At 45.4% G+C, this 12,065-nt stretch overlaps 1 pseudogene; it reads left to right on the top strand.

Annotated features, from left to right (window-relative positions):
• Positions 1-11,086: 11,086 nt before the first annotated feature.
• LOC124723929 lies at positions 11,087-11,180 on the top strand (annotated as a pseudogene).
• The last annotated feature ends 885 nt before the right edge of the window (positions 11,181-12,065 follow it).

Raw genomic sequence — 12,065 nt, forward strand, 5'->3', positions numbered from 1 at the left:
AAAATTTTCAGTACACCATGATTACTTACATCTCTCCCCAGGCCAAAATATGGAACTTTGTTATTCAAAGTTTTGAGAAAAACATCTACAATGTGAGGTGAAATGGCATAATTTATTATGGCTTCTGTTTTAGTTTTCCCACAAGATAAATTTTGTGCTACCTCGGATTCTGAAATGAGTTTTATATTTCATTTGCTTGTACAATCCATCGATTTGCACGAATTATGGTGGGAAACCGTGTGGCGTGCTAGTGTGGCTTGAACGTTTCTAACTACAGATGGAGGTTTTTTATTCACAAAATCTAGCATTAAGCAAGATGTGAAGCTGGTTTGGACTATCCTTTTATATTTTTCTGAGATAAGATGTCTTTCGAAGTCCATAACAGCCTTATTTCCCATAAGACATCTGCAACTGAGAGGCATGCTAATTAATTTAGAGAGATCAATAATTTCGTACACCTGTTAGATGGAATACCCGACACCGGACGTGGTTTGAATAAATATTAATATAACTGAAGCAGATGTCTCCAAATTAATTATGTTATTTCCCATATTAACGTAACAATCACACACGGCACATTTAGCTTCACTTTCGTTTCATCTCAAATACAAAACGTCGGTATTTTGCTTTTATTTTGTCTGAGAACTTGCACTGCCTTTTTCTGCTATCGGTACTATTTAACTTCAAATCAGACGTTAACTACCCAGCTGTTGTTTCACAGCGTGGAAATATCAAGACAGTGCTAAACAAACTACAATATCGCGAATCGAGATATCTCATACGTCGACAACGAAAATATCGAGAGTGCTAGACAAACTACAATACCACGAATCGAGGTATCGTATACGTCGACTACGAATGCAACTTTTCTCTGCCAATCACGTCATTAGTAGCGGACATCACGATAAAATATACAGCCAAATGTGCGCAGCTTATAATTCAATCCAGTGACACTACACTGAAGTTCGTCAGACGATGAAAAAAGCCAGAGTTTTTTTAAGGAACAAAAATTTTGGCCAGACATTATAAAAAGCACCGAAAAACCGCACATGCCCGCAAAGAGCCGCGAAGTTGGTAACCGCATGTGGAGTATATAAGGAGCACTAGACAGGCGCGAGCCTATGCTGTGCGAAGCTAGACAGGGCGCAGTCTGGCGGCGCGCTGGCAGACGTTATCGCAGTGTACGCTGTGCCCAGCGTCCTTAAATCTGAGGTCGGCTGTGGTTCCCGCGCCACTTTTACTGCACATCCTCTGTTTCAACATTTTATCGCCCTTCCCACATGGGGAAAGGAAGCGGCAATGGCAGGATCACATGACCGGAAATCTGGCATCATTGCATGAGAAGCATGGTGGGGAGCGCGCGCTGCCGCGCCACGCCGCTGGCGCCAGCTGGCGTGCGTTTCGTGCAGCACGTCTGGTCACTGGCCTACGGGGAGGGGGCAAGGCGCTTTTCTCCTTCACCATTTGCACAGTGACGATACCAAGGAACGATGCGGTTTAGTAATCCGTTATTCGTTTAAACTGATAATAACGATAAAAAATTGTAAGGTTTATAATTTGTAACAGTACTCAACCACAAGTATGGCTTAAAACACGTTTATTTACCTCAAACCGTTACCGGTTTCGGATTTCGTAGAAACCCATTTTCTCTTACAGTCTTTTTCACTTTCCTGCTGGGAACTGGTTCTGTAATCGTTACTGGTTTTGTGCAGTGGTGTATGTTTCAGTGCAATGTAATCGTCGTGTATTTCTGTTACACATTTTAAAAAATCCACGTTTTGGCACGTGCGTTGTGTGAGTGCTATTAAATTCTCGAAAAGCCGGTTGAATACGTGCCATTCTACTCTGTTTTGCAGCACACACGCTCGACATTGGCAAGACGTGTTCAAGCTATATATAAGTAACAAAAACATAAGATACCTATAACGACTTCAAAACGAGTGCCCTACAGAGAAGCAAGAAAGTCTGTAAGAGCCATCTGAAGATGGATTTGTAAGAAATCCGCAACCGTTATGATTAAAAAAAAGAAAAAGAAAAAAAAACACCCATCAAAACATGGAAAGCAAAGAGCTTGCAACAGAAGAGACTTTTTTCACAGTATCAAAGGTGAAGTAGTGCTCATAACTCTTAAGGGATACATTTTAGAGTCCATGTTTACAAGACTTTTTGCTTCGAATGATCGTTCCTGTCATATTCCTGAATACTGACCACTCTTCCTGAGCCACCCTGTATATGCTTCCACAGGAGCCTGATTTCTCTTATCCTGTCTTCACGGGAATTACGCGAGATGTAACTTAACGTCAGTGGCAGTAGGATCGTTCTGCAGTCTGTCGCAAACGCCGCTCTTATAAACTTACTCAATAGCACTTTACGAAAAGCTTGTCTTGTTCCCTTGGGATCACAAGGTATTTCCATAATACTGTCGGCCGCTGTGGCCGAGCTGTTCTAGGCGCTTCAGTCCGGAACCGCGCTGCTGCTACGGTCGCTGGTTCGAATCCTGCCTCGGGTGTGGATGTGTGTGATGTCCTTAGGTTAGTTAGGTTTAAGTAGTTCTAAGTCTAGGCGACTGATGACCTCAGATGTTAAGTCCCATAGTTCTTAGAGCCATTTGAAGCATTTTTTCCCTAATATTCGGGTGTTGGTCGAGTTTACCGGTAAAAAATCTAGCAGAACGCTTCTGAGTTGTTTCGATGTCTGTCTTTAATCCGACCTTGCAGGCATCTCAGACACTTGAGCGTTACTCAAGAACGAGCTGCACAAGTGTTCTTTATGCAATCTAGATGAACAACAATTTCCTAGAATTCTCTCAAGAAACCGAAGTCGACCTTTCGTCTTCCCTACAACCTGTCGCTTTGCAACGTTACGCCTAGATGCTCAGTCGACGTAACTGTGTCAAGCAGCACATCGCTGATGTCATTTTCGAAAAATGGTTCAAATGGCTCTGAGCACTATGGGACTTAACATCTGAGGTCATCAGTCCCCTAGACTTAGAACTACTTAAGCCTAACTAAGCTAAGGACATCACACACATCCATGCCAGAGGCAGGATTCGAACCTGCGACCGTAGCAGCCGCGGTGTTCCGGACTGAAGCGCCTAGAACCGCTCGGCGACAGCGGCCGGCTGTCATTTTCGAACATTACAGGATAGTTCTTCCTGCTTATCTGGATTAACTTATATTTTTTCAAGTTTAGAGAAGGCTGGCATTCGTCACACCGAAACTAAATTCTGTTCCGTTTATTCTGTATCCTCCCACAGTTATTCAACGACTGACGACGACACTTTCCCGTAGACTACAACGTCATCAGCAAACAGTCCCAGTCTGCTGCTCACCATATACGGCAGATCGTTTATGTGTATAGAGAACAAAAGCGGCCGTATTACACTTCCGCGGGGCACTCCCGCCGATACCTTTGTCTCCGATAAACACTTGCCTTCCAGGACAACGTACTGGGTTTTATTACTTACGAAGTCTTCGAGCCACTCACATACCTGAGTACTTATTCCGTATGCTCGGACCTTCGTTAACAATCTGCTATCGCGCACGGTGTCAAACGCTTTCGGGAATTCTGGGTATTCGTTAACCTTACAACACCGATTGTACAGACATGCAAAATTTTGCAGACAAATAATCTTGATAGATTACACAGCTTGAGCATTAGAGGAAAATCCAGTTTAATTTTACATCTATACCGACTTGCGCGTATATTATGGCTGCCAGGTATTTCGCATTTCCCTCAAAGCATAAAATGCGGTTGGCATTCCTTCACACGTCTGTGTTTAATGTGTAGCTGCCGGAAATTTCATTGCTGTATGTCTGTTAGTTACCGTTCAGTGCTGTATTGAGTAGAACGTTGTGTCGCACAGTGCCCGAATTTTGAGATGGTAGAGTCAGAGGAGCATCGTGTCTCCATTAAATTTTCCGTGAAACTCAAGAAAACCTTCGCAGACACACACCAAATGATACAGAAAGCCCACGACGATGAGTGCTTAAGACGTACTCTGCGCTACGAGTGGTTCACAAGATTTAAAAATGGCCGGACGGAAGTTAAAGATGAGCCTCGTTCATGACGTCCTTCGACATCTACCGACGACGTTAATGTCAGGAACGTCAACGAAATTGTGAGTGCCAATCGAATAATGTAACATTTCAAATGGATCATGTAATGAAAACCTGACACAGCATCTTGGTATGCATCGTGTTGCCGCCAAGTTCGTCCCACGGCTCATGAGTCAAGACCAGGAAGACCTTCGCCTCGCAATCTGTGATGAGCCTTTGGATCGCTTAGATGAGAACGAGATATTCCATAAGAGAATCATAACTGGTGATGTGACGTGGGTCTACGGTTATGATGATGAGACCAAGGTTCAATCTTCACAATGGGTCGGGAGAGGTTCTCCAAGACCAGAAAAAGCTCATCAAGTCAGATAAAACGTCAGAGCCATGCTGATAGTTTTCTTTGACTTTGAAGGATTACTTTATCATGAATTCGGGCCACAGGGACAAACTGGTACTTGATGGTGCTATAGGGACGTGTTGCGACGCCTGCGAGAAAATGTAAGAAGGAAACGGCTGGAAATATGGCGATACAATTCATGGCGCCTGCATCACGATAACGCACCCGCACATTTATCGCTGTTGGTGCGTGACTACTGCACAAAGAAACGAAATGACTGTGTCACTTCATCCTTCAAACTCTCCAGAAATGGTCACTGTGGACTTTTTTTATTTCCATTTTTGAAAACCCCGTTGAAAGTGCGAAGATTTGCAACGAGAGACGAGAGAAAAGAAAATTCGCAGACGGTTCTTCGCGCGTTCCAGCAAGAGGCGTAACAAGACTGCTTCCTGAAGTGGAAACGGCGTTGGTACCGGTGTATCCATTGTGGAGGAGCGTCTTTAGAAGGATACCATGTACAGTGAGTAAAACGTAACCGCAGGAAAATTTTGAGGACAAAGTTTCGAAATATTTTGAACAGACCTCTTATAATCTATGTCAATCAGGAAACTGAAGTAGTTCAAAAAAACCTTTGACGTTAATTACTAACTAAACTGTGGTCAAACAAAACAAACGAATGTTGCATACTTTTCCTCACACGTATCCCCTTCATATTGTCAACACGAACCAGGAAGTCTCCTATTCAGCTGCTTGTTCCGTCATCTGCACGTGGCTTCCTATTCTGCCCACAGTCAGTTTCTGAAGTGCATTCCTATGAACAGAAAAATTTGACGGTAATTATTGACTAAACTGTTGGTCAAACCAAAAAATGGAAGCGGAATTTTCTTCCGTAGACCACCTGTGCTCTCTGTGGGTCATATTCCCGTACGCATTTGAAAATTGCCCCGATATGTATATTTCTTGAATTGTATCGGTTAGCCGTACTAGCCGTCATTGTTGGGATTAAAGCAACTTTTTATTTTGTGTTGTTCACTACTACGTAGTTTCGGCTGTGTAGCCGTTCTCAAGTGTGTGCAGTGCATATCATATATAACGTAATTAAAATACGAAGCATAAAGCAATAATTGGTTGTCTGGCCGACAGAAGGAAACGTAACTACGGATTACAATCCGTTAAAAATATATATTTGGGCTACTGTCAGCATATTAGTCTACGTCACACTTTTTTTAGAAGCAGAACGTCGCTGGCCTGACATACAATAAAATAAACACGAATTAAGTGAAGCTAAATATGGTAAGTATAAAAAAGGGCGATTGTCATACAATAAAATGCTTAACTTTAAAACATTTAACCACATTACCGGACTTACGAATTACAAACACTACATCAGGTGTTGGGAAACCAGTAATTACACAGAGGAGTCACAACTGTAACAGAGTACTGAGCTATGACAGCGACACGTCGTGACTGATCGGTCAGGGACAAGCCTGGGCGGAAGGATACGCTCTGTCTATAATCTTTGTTAGCCCCGAAACTGACAATATATGAATGACATGAAGGGAAAGAAGGAATATCGTTTCTTTGCTTTGAGGGCGAGGTTCATAGGGCGTCGCCATGTATATTTGTAGCATAGAAATAATTCGCCATTACAGTTATAACATTTTCGGGACAGTTGTTTACACAGCATACTATAATGATATCTATGACAAATTGAAGCATAACTTTCCATTTTCCTTCACGCAGAAATTAGTTGTGACTTTTTAAGTGCGTATGGGAATGTTACATGTAGAGAGTAGAGATAATCTGTGAACGGAAATTTCGCTTCCACTGGTTTGTTTGACTCAAGTTTAGACAATAATTACCGTCAAATTTTGCTGTTCATAGGAATGGCCTTGAGAAACTGACTGCTCAGGATAGGAAGCCACGGGCAGATGTCGCAACAAGCAGCTGAATGGGAGACTTCCTGGTTCGTGTTGACAATACGCAGGGGACACGCACGACGAAAAGTATACCACATTCGATTGACAACATTCACCAAGTAACTCTGTGGTCCAGACTGAAGGAAATGCAGTGTTTCTGAAGTCACGTCCCTCTTTCGTTCGGTTCAGTACTGAAGCTTACCTTACTCTTTGCCATTAACATGCTTCGTTTAGACGAAGCAGCTTATGAAATCATATAATGTGATCATTTTAGTTCAACTGGTTAGTATTATATCGTTCCAACAAATCATTTGTGAACAACAGAAAAGTATCGATAGCTATATAAACACAGGGTTATTCATAAGTACCTCTGGGGTTTCAGATGACGGCAGCGTGAAAACTGTGAGACGTGCAAAAAATGACATAAATCGCTGGATAGAGCATCTCACTAACTTTTTATTCGTAATACGTGATGTGACGTGATTGAAGAGCGCACCACTAGGGAGCAAGCGTGTCGGGACATGTGGACAAATCACCCGCTCCTTATTGCCCCATCGGATTAGTTTGCGCCTGCATGTAGGCAACCAAATAGATTTGGAAAGCAGGCTGCTGTCTCTGCGCATTCTGTGGCAGTAGCGCAGTATCGGTAGTAGCATCGATTTCAGTGAATTGCATACACGTATTGACGTTTGCCACGTCACACATGCTGCCCCTATTGAGCACCTGTAATGAGAGTTAAAAACTTGGAGAGATGGTCCATCCACTCATATGTATCAATTTTCTGTATGGCTTGTGCACTGTATAGTTAAATTATAGTGACCACCCGTCAAAAGTCTGAATAACCATCATTTGCAGCGCGAACCGCGGCGAGACGAGCAGTAAGAGCATCAATGAGGTACTGGACGGTATCGACAGCGGTGTAGCGCCATGCCGACTTCAGTGCCGTAGCCACATGCGTTAGGTTTCTCGGTTGAGGATCCATGGCTCGAACAGCACTATCGAGATGGTGCCACAGATTCTCGGTGGGGTTTAAATCCGGGGAGTTTGGTAGCCAGGTGAGTAGAGTAAATTCATCCTGGCGTTCTTCGAACCACGCACATATACTGCGAGTTGTGTGACGCGTTGCGTTGTCCTGCTGGTAGATGGCATCCTGCCGAGCAAAAGAAAGTGCATCATGAGGTTTACATGGTCTCTAAGAAAAGATGCATATTTGCTGACCCTTCGAGAGTGATAAGATCACCCAGGGAATACTACGAAAACATTCTCCAGACCATAAAACGTGATTAATTTGAAATGGCCAGCTGTCGCCACTCGGTGGACGTCCAGATGCGGTGCTGGGGTGCAAACTCCAGTCTACATTGCCGACGAACAGCAGGCCCATACGCAGTCACGTTCGCTTAACGGTCGTTAAGTAGACACTGCTGGTGGCCCCTTGGTCCATCTGGGCGGTCAGTAGCTCAACAGTTGCACGTCTATTCACCCGTACACATCTCCGTAGGCGTCGTTAACTCCTGTCATTTGTGGCCCTCGGTGCACCACATTTGCCTCGGCGCTGCTTTTGGATAGCGCCATCTTGCCATGCGCGGTATACTTTAACCGCAGCGGCACTCGAACAGTTTAAAAACTTAACCGTTTCGGTAATGCTTCCACCCTTGGCCCGAAAGCCGATGATGATACCACTTTGGACGTCAGATATATCGCTCCGTTTCCGCATTACGTCAACGACTGCACTATTCTGCGCGTCCCCCGACACGCTTTATACACCCTCCGCTGCTAGTACTGCCATCTGCTATCTGTGATTCTTTATTGATTGGCTGGCTGATCTGGGGGAGGGGACCAAACAACGAGGTTATCGGTTCTGTTGGATTAGGAAAGGATGGGGAAGGAAGTCGGCCGTGGCCTTTCAAAGGAACCGCCCTGGCATTTGCCTGAAGCGATTTAGGGAAATCACGGGAAACCTAAATAGGATGGTCGGATGCGGGTTTGAACCGTCGTCCTCCCGAATGAGAGTCCAGTGTGATAGCCACTGCACCACATCACTCGGTTGTGGTATTGCACGTGGACGTCGAGCATAGGCGATGGTTACATTAATGTCAGAGGATCGTGTAATTTCATGCAGTCACCTTCTACAACCCCGACAGTACTTGTGAATAATAGTCTATTAATTTGCCTGAAAAATACTAAATAACTTTTTTTCCCTTTAGCATTATGCATACATCGTTTGATTTTCTGTTCCCGTCGAAAAGTCGTCCTGTATACATACAAAACTGCCTTACTCCAATGTCATGAATATCATGTATGTGCTTCTAGCTATCGAAACCAAGTTTCAGGTAATTGATAGCATGCAAAGCATAAGTAATTTTCTCTACTGATAACGCTTACATAGTTTTGTTTTTCGAATTATTGAAGCAACAATGTTTTTAAAAGAAAAGATACACTTTTTAGATAGTGCTCGAAACTTCTTAGATAGCGGAGTTTCTATTTTACTTCATTTTATTTATTCTCTGACCTTTGAGTATACCTTATACAGCCATCCACGTAAATAAATCAGAATTACGAAGGCGTGCTGAAAAGAAATACCTCCAAATTTTTTAAGTGAAGCCTCTTAAAACTTTTTAAATAAATCAAAGGTTTTTAACATTCTACATCTTTGCTCTTCATGTCTACATATTTGCAAACTTCTGCCGCTAAAGGGCTCAGAATTAACATGGCGGTTTGTAACGTAACTACACTCCTGGAAATTGAAATAAGAACACCGTGAATTCATTGTCCCAGGAAGGGGAAACTTTATTGACACATTCCTGGGGTCAGATACATCACATGATCACACTGACAGAACCACAGGCACATAGACACACGCAACAGAGCATGCACAATGTCGGCACTAGTACAGTGTATATCCACCTTTCGCAGCAATGCAGCCTGCTATTCTCCCATGGAGACGATCGTAGAGATGCTGGATGTAGTCCTGTGGAACGGCTTGCCATGCCATTTCCACCTGGCGCCTCAGTTGGACCAGCGTTCGTGCTGGACGTGCAGACCGCGTGAGACGACGCTTCATCCAGTCCCAAACATGCTCAATGGGGGACAGATCCGGAGATCTTGCTGGCCAGGGTAGTTGACTTACACCTTCTAGAGCACGTTGGGTGGCACGGGATACATGCGGACGTGCATTGTCCTGTTGGAACAGCAAGTTCCCTTGCCGGTCTAGGAATGGTAGAACGATGGGTTCGATGACGGTTTGGATGTACCGTGCACTATTCAGTGTCCCCTCGACGATCACCAGTGGTGTACGGCCAGTGTAGGAGATCGCTCCCCACACCATGATGCCGGGTGTTGGCCCTGTGTGCCTCGGTCGTATGCAGTCCTGATTGTGGCGCTCACCTGCACGGCGCCAAACACGCATACGACCATCATTGGCACCAAGGCAGAAGCGACTCTCATCGCTGAAGACGACACGTCTCCATTCGTCCCTCCATTCACGCCTGTCGCGACACCACTGGAGGCGGGCTGCACGATGTTGGGGCGTGAGCGGAAGACGGCCTAACGGTGTGTGGGACCGTAGCCCAGCTTCATGGAGACGGTTGCGAATGGTCCTCGCCGATACCCCAGGAGCAACAGTGTCCCTAATTTGCTGGGAAGTGGCGGTGCGGTCCCCTACGGCACTGCGTAGGATCCTACGGTCTTGGCGTGCATCCGTGCGTCGCTGCGGTTCGGTCCCAGGTCGACGGGCACGTGCACCTTCCGCCGACCACTGGCGACAACATCGATGTACTGTGGAGACCTCACGACCCACGTGTTGAGCAATTCGGCGGTACGTCCACCCGGCCTCCCGCATGCCCACTATACGCCCTCGCTCAAAGTCCGTCAACTGCACATACGGTTCACGTCCACGCTGTCGCGGCATGCTACCAGTGTTAAAGACTGCGATGGAGCTCCGTATGCCACGGCAAACTGGCTGACACTGACGGCGGCGGTGCACAAATGCTGCGCAGCTAGCGCCATTCGACGGCCAACACCGCGGTTCCTGGTGTGTCCGCTGTGCCGTGCGTGTGATCATTGCTTGTACAGCCCTCTCGCAGTGTCCGGAGCAAGTATGGTGGGTCTGACACACCGGTGTCAATGTGTTCTTTTTTCCATTTCCAGGAGTGTATGTCGGCGCGTGAGAACCAGCAAGCTGTAATCGTGTTTCGAATTCGAAGAATTCGTCCATACATGGAGCACCCTAACCTTCACCATGACAATGCCACATCACACACGAGCGTTACGATGTCTGCAACAGTCCGACACCTTGGGTTCACTGTTACAATCCTCCATACAGTGCTGACTTGAACCCATCTGATTTTCATCTGTTTCCAAAACGTCAAGAACACCTTCGAGGACTTTCCTTTGACAGTGAAGAAGCAGTGCAAGCAGGGGTGATTTTATAGCTCCGTCAACAATGTCAAAGATTCTACAGTGACGGTATCAAGAAATGGGTCTCTCATTGGGAGAAATGTGTTCGTCACCACGGTGAAAATGTTGAGAAATAAATATGGAGACAGGAAGAATAAAGATGTAGAATGTTAGTAACGTTTGTTTCATTCAGAAAGCCTGAAAAGCTTTTACGTTAAAAGTAAAAACGGACTCATTATTTTTCAGCACGCTCTCTTACATACAACTGGTGTAGGTAACGAAATCAAATTTGTAAAACTAACACTAATGACGATGATATAAAACAAAGACAAAAGCTACTGCAAATGACATACTGAAATTACACAAAGTTATTTAGTGTACTGACTTCGGCGGTACATATACCAAAATTGGAACGATATACAGAAGATCAGCATGGCCCCTGCGCAAAATCGTGAAGCGTTCCACATTTTTTTGCCGGCACGGTAGCTCAGCGTGTTTGGTCAGAGAGCTAGTTGGGCTCTGTAATAAAAAACTGAGAGGAAGGATCAACAAACGAACTTTAACGGAACCGATGTCATGTGACGTCCGCAACGATTCCCGGCTGCGTGGGGGATTTTCTCCGCTCAGGAGCTGAGTGTTGTGGTGTCTTTATTTCATCTCCATCCGGCGCTCAGGTCGCCCCATGTGGCGTCGAATGTAATAAGACCTGTCGACGTCGGAGCCAACGTCTTGCTTCAGCAATAACCTGCTCATCATCCACGTTTTGCTTCCCCTGGAGAGCGTCCTTCATTGGGCTAAACAGATGGAAGTCTGAAGGTGCGAGATTCGGGCTGTAGGGAGGTTAAGGAAGAACATCCCAATGAAGTTTTGTGAGCTCCTGTCGGGTGGGTAGATGTCAAATTGCGCAGGGAGGTGTTTGATTGTGATCCGTCGATCACCTCGACTGGGACAGTCTGCACGTTCCAATATTGCAGGAGTCCCAGTTGTCTGCGGCCGGCCGGCGTGTGGGAGATTGGCCAGGTTTGCGCGACTTTGTTGAGGTGATGACAGATGCCTCGGCCAAGGACTCACCGTGCTTTTGTGCACTGCCAGGTTTCCCCAGATATTCTGCATGGGCCTATGAATATTTGCGATGCTCTCGTTTTCCGCCAAAAGAAACTCAATGACAGCCCACTGCTCGGAATGCACCTCCGTTGCGGACGCCATTTTGAAGGCTACGTTTAGCGCCGCCACCTATTGGAACTTCATGAAACTGTAGGAGCTGTGGCGGGAATATTCCACGATGCCCCACAACGAATTCCGCATTTTTTCAGACGAAACTGGCCTAGAAAAAAATGTTCTTCGTTACCTATTGAA

This window comes from Schistocerca piceifrons, chromosome X, assembly GCF_021461385.2.
Source record: "Schistocerca piceifrons isolate TAMUIC-IGC-003096 chromosome X, iqSchPice1.1, whole genome shotgun sequence".
NCBI classification, from domain to species: Eukaryota; Metazoa; Arthropoda; class Insecta; order Orthoptera; family Acrididae; genus Schistocerca; species Schistocerca piceifrons.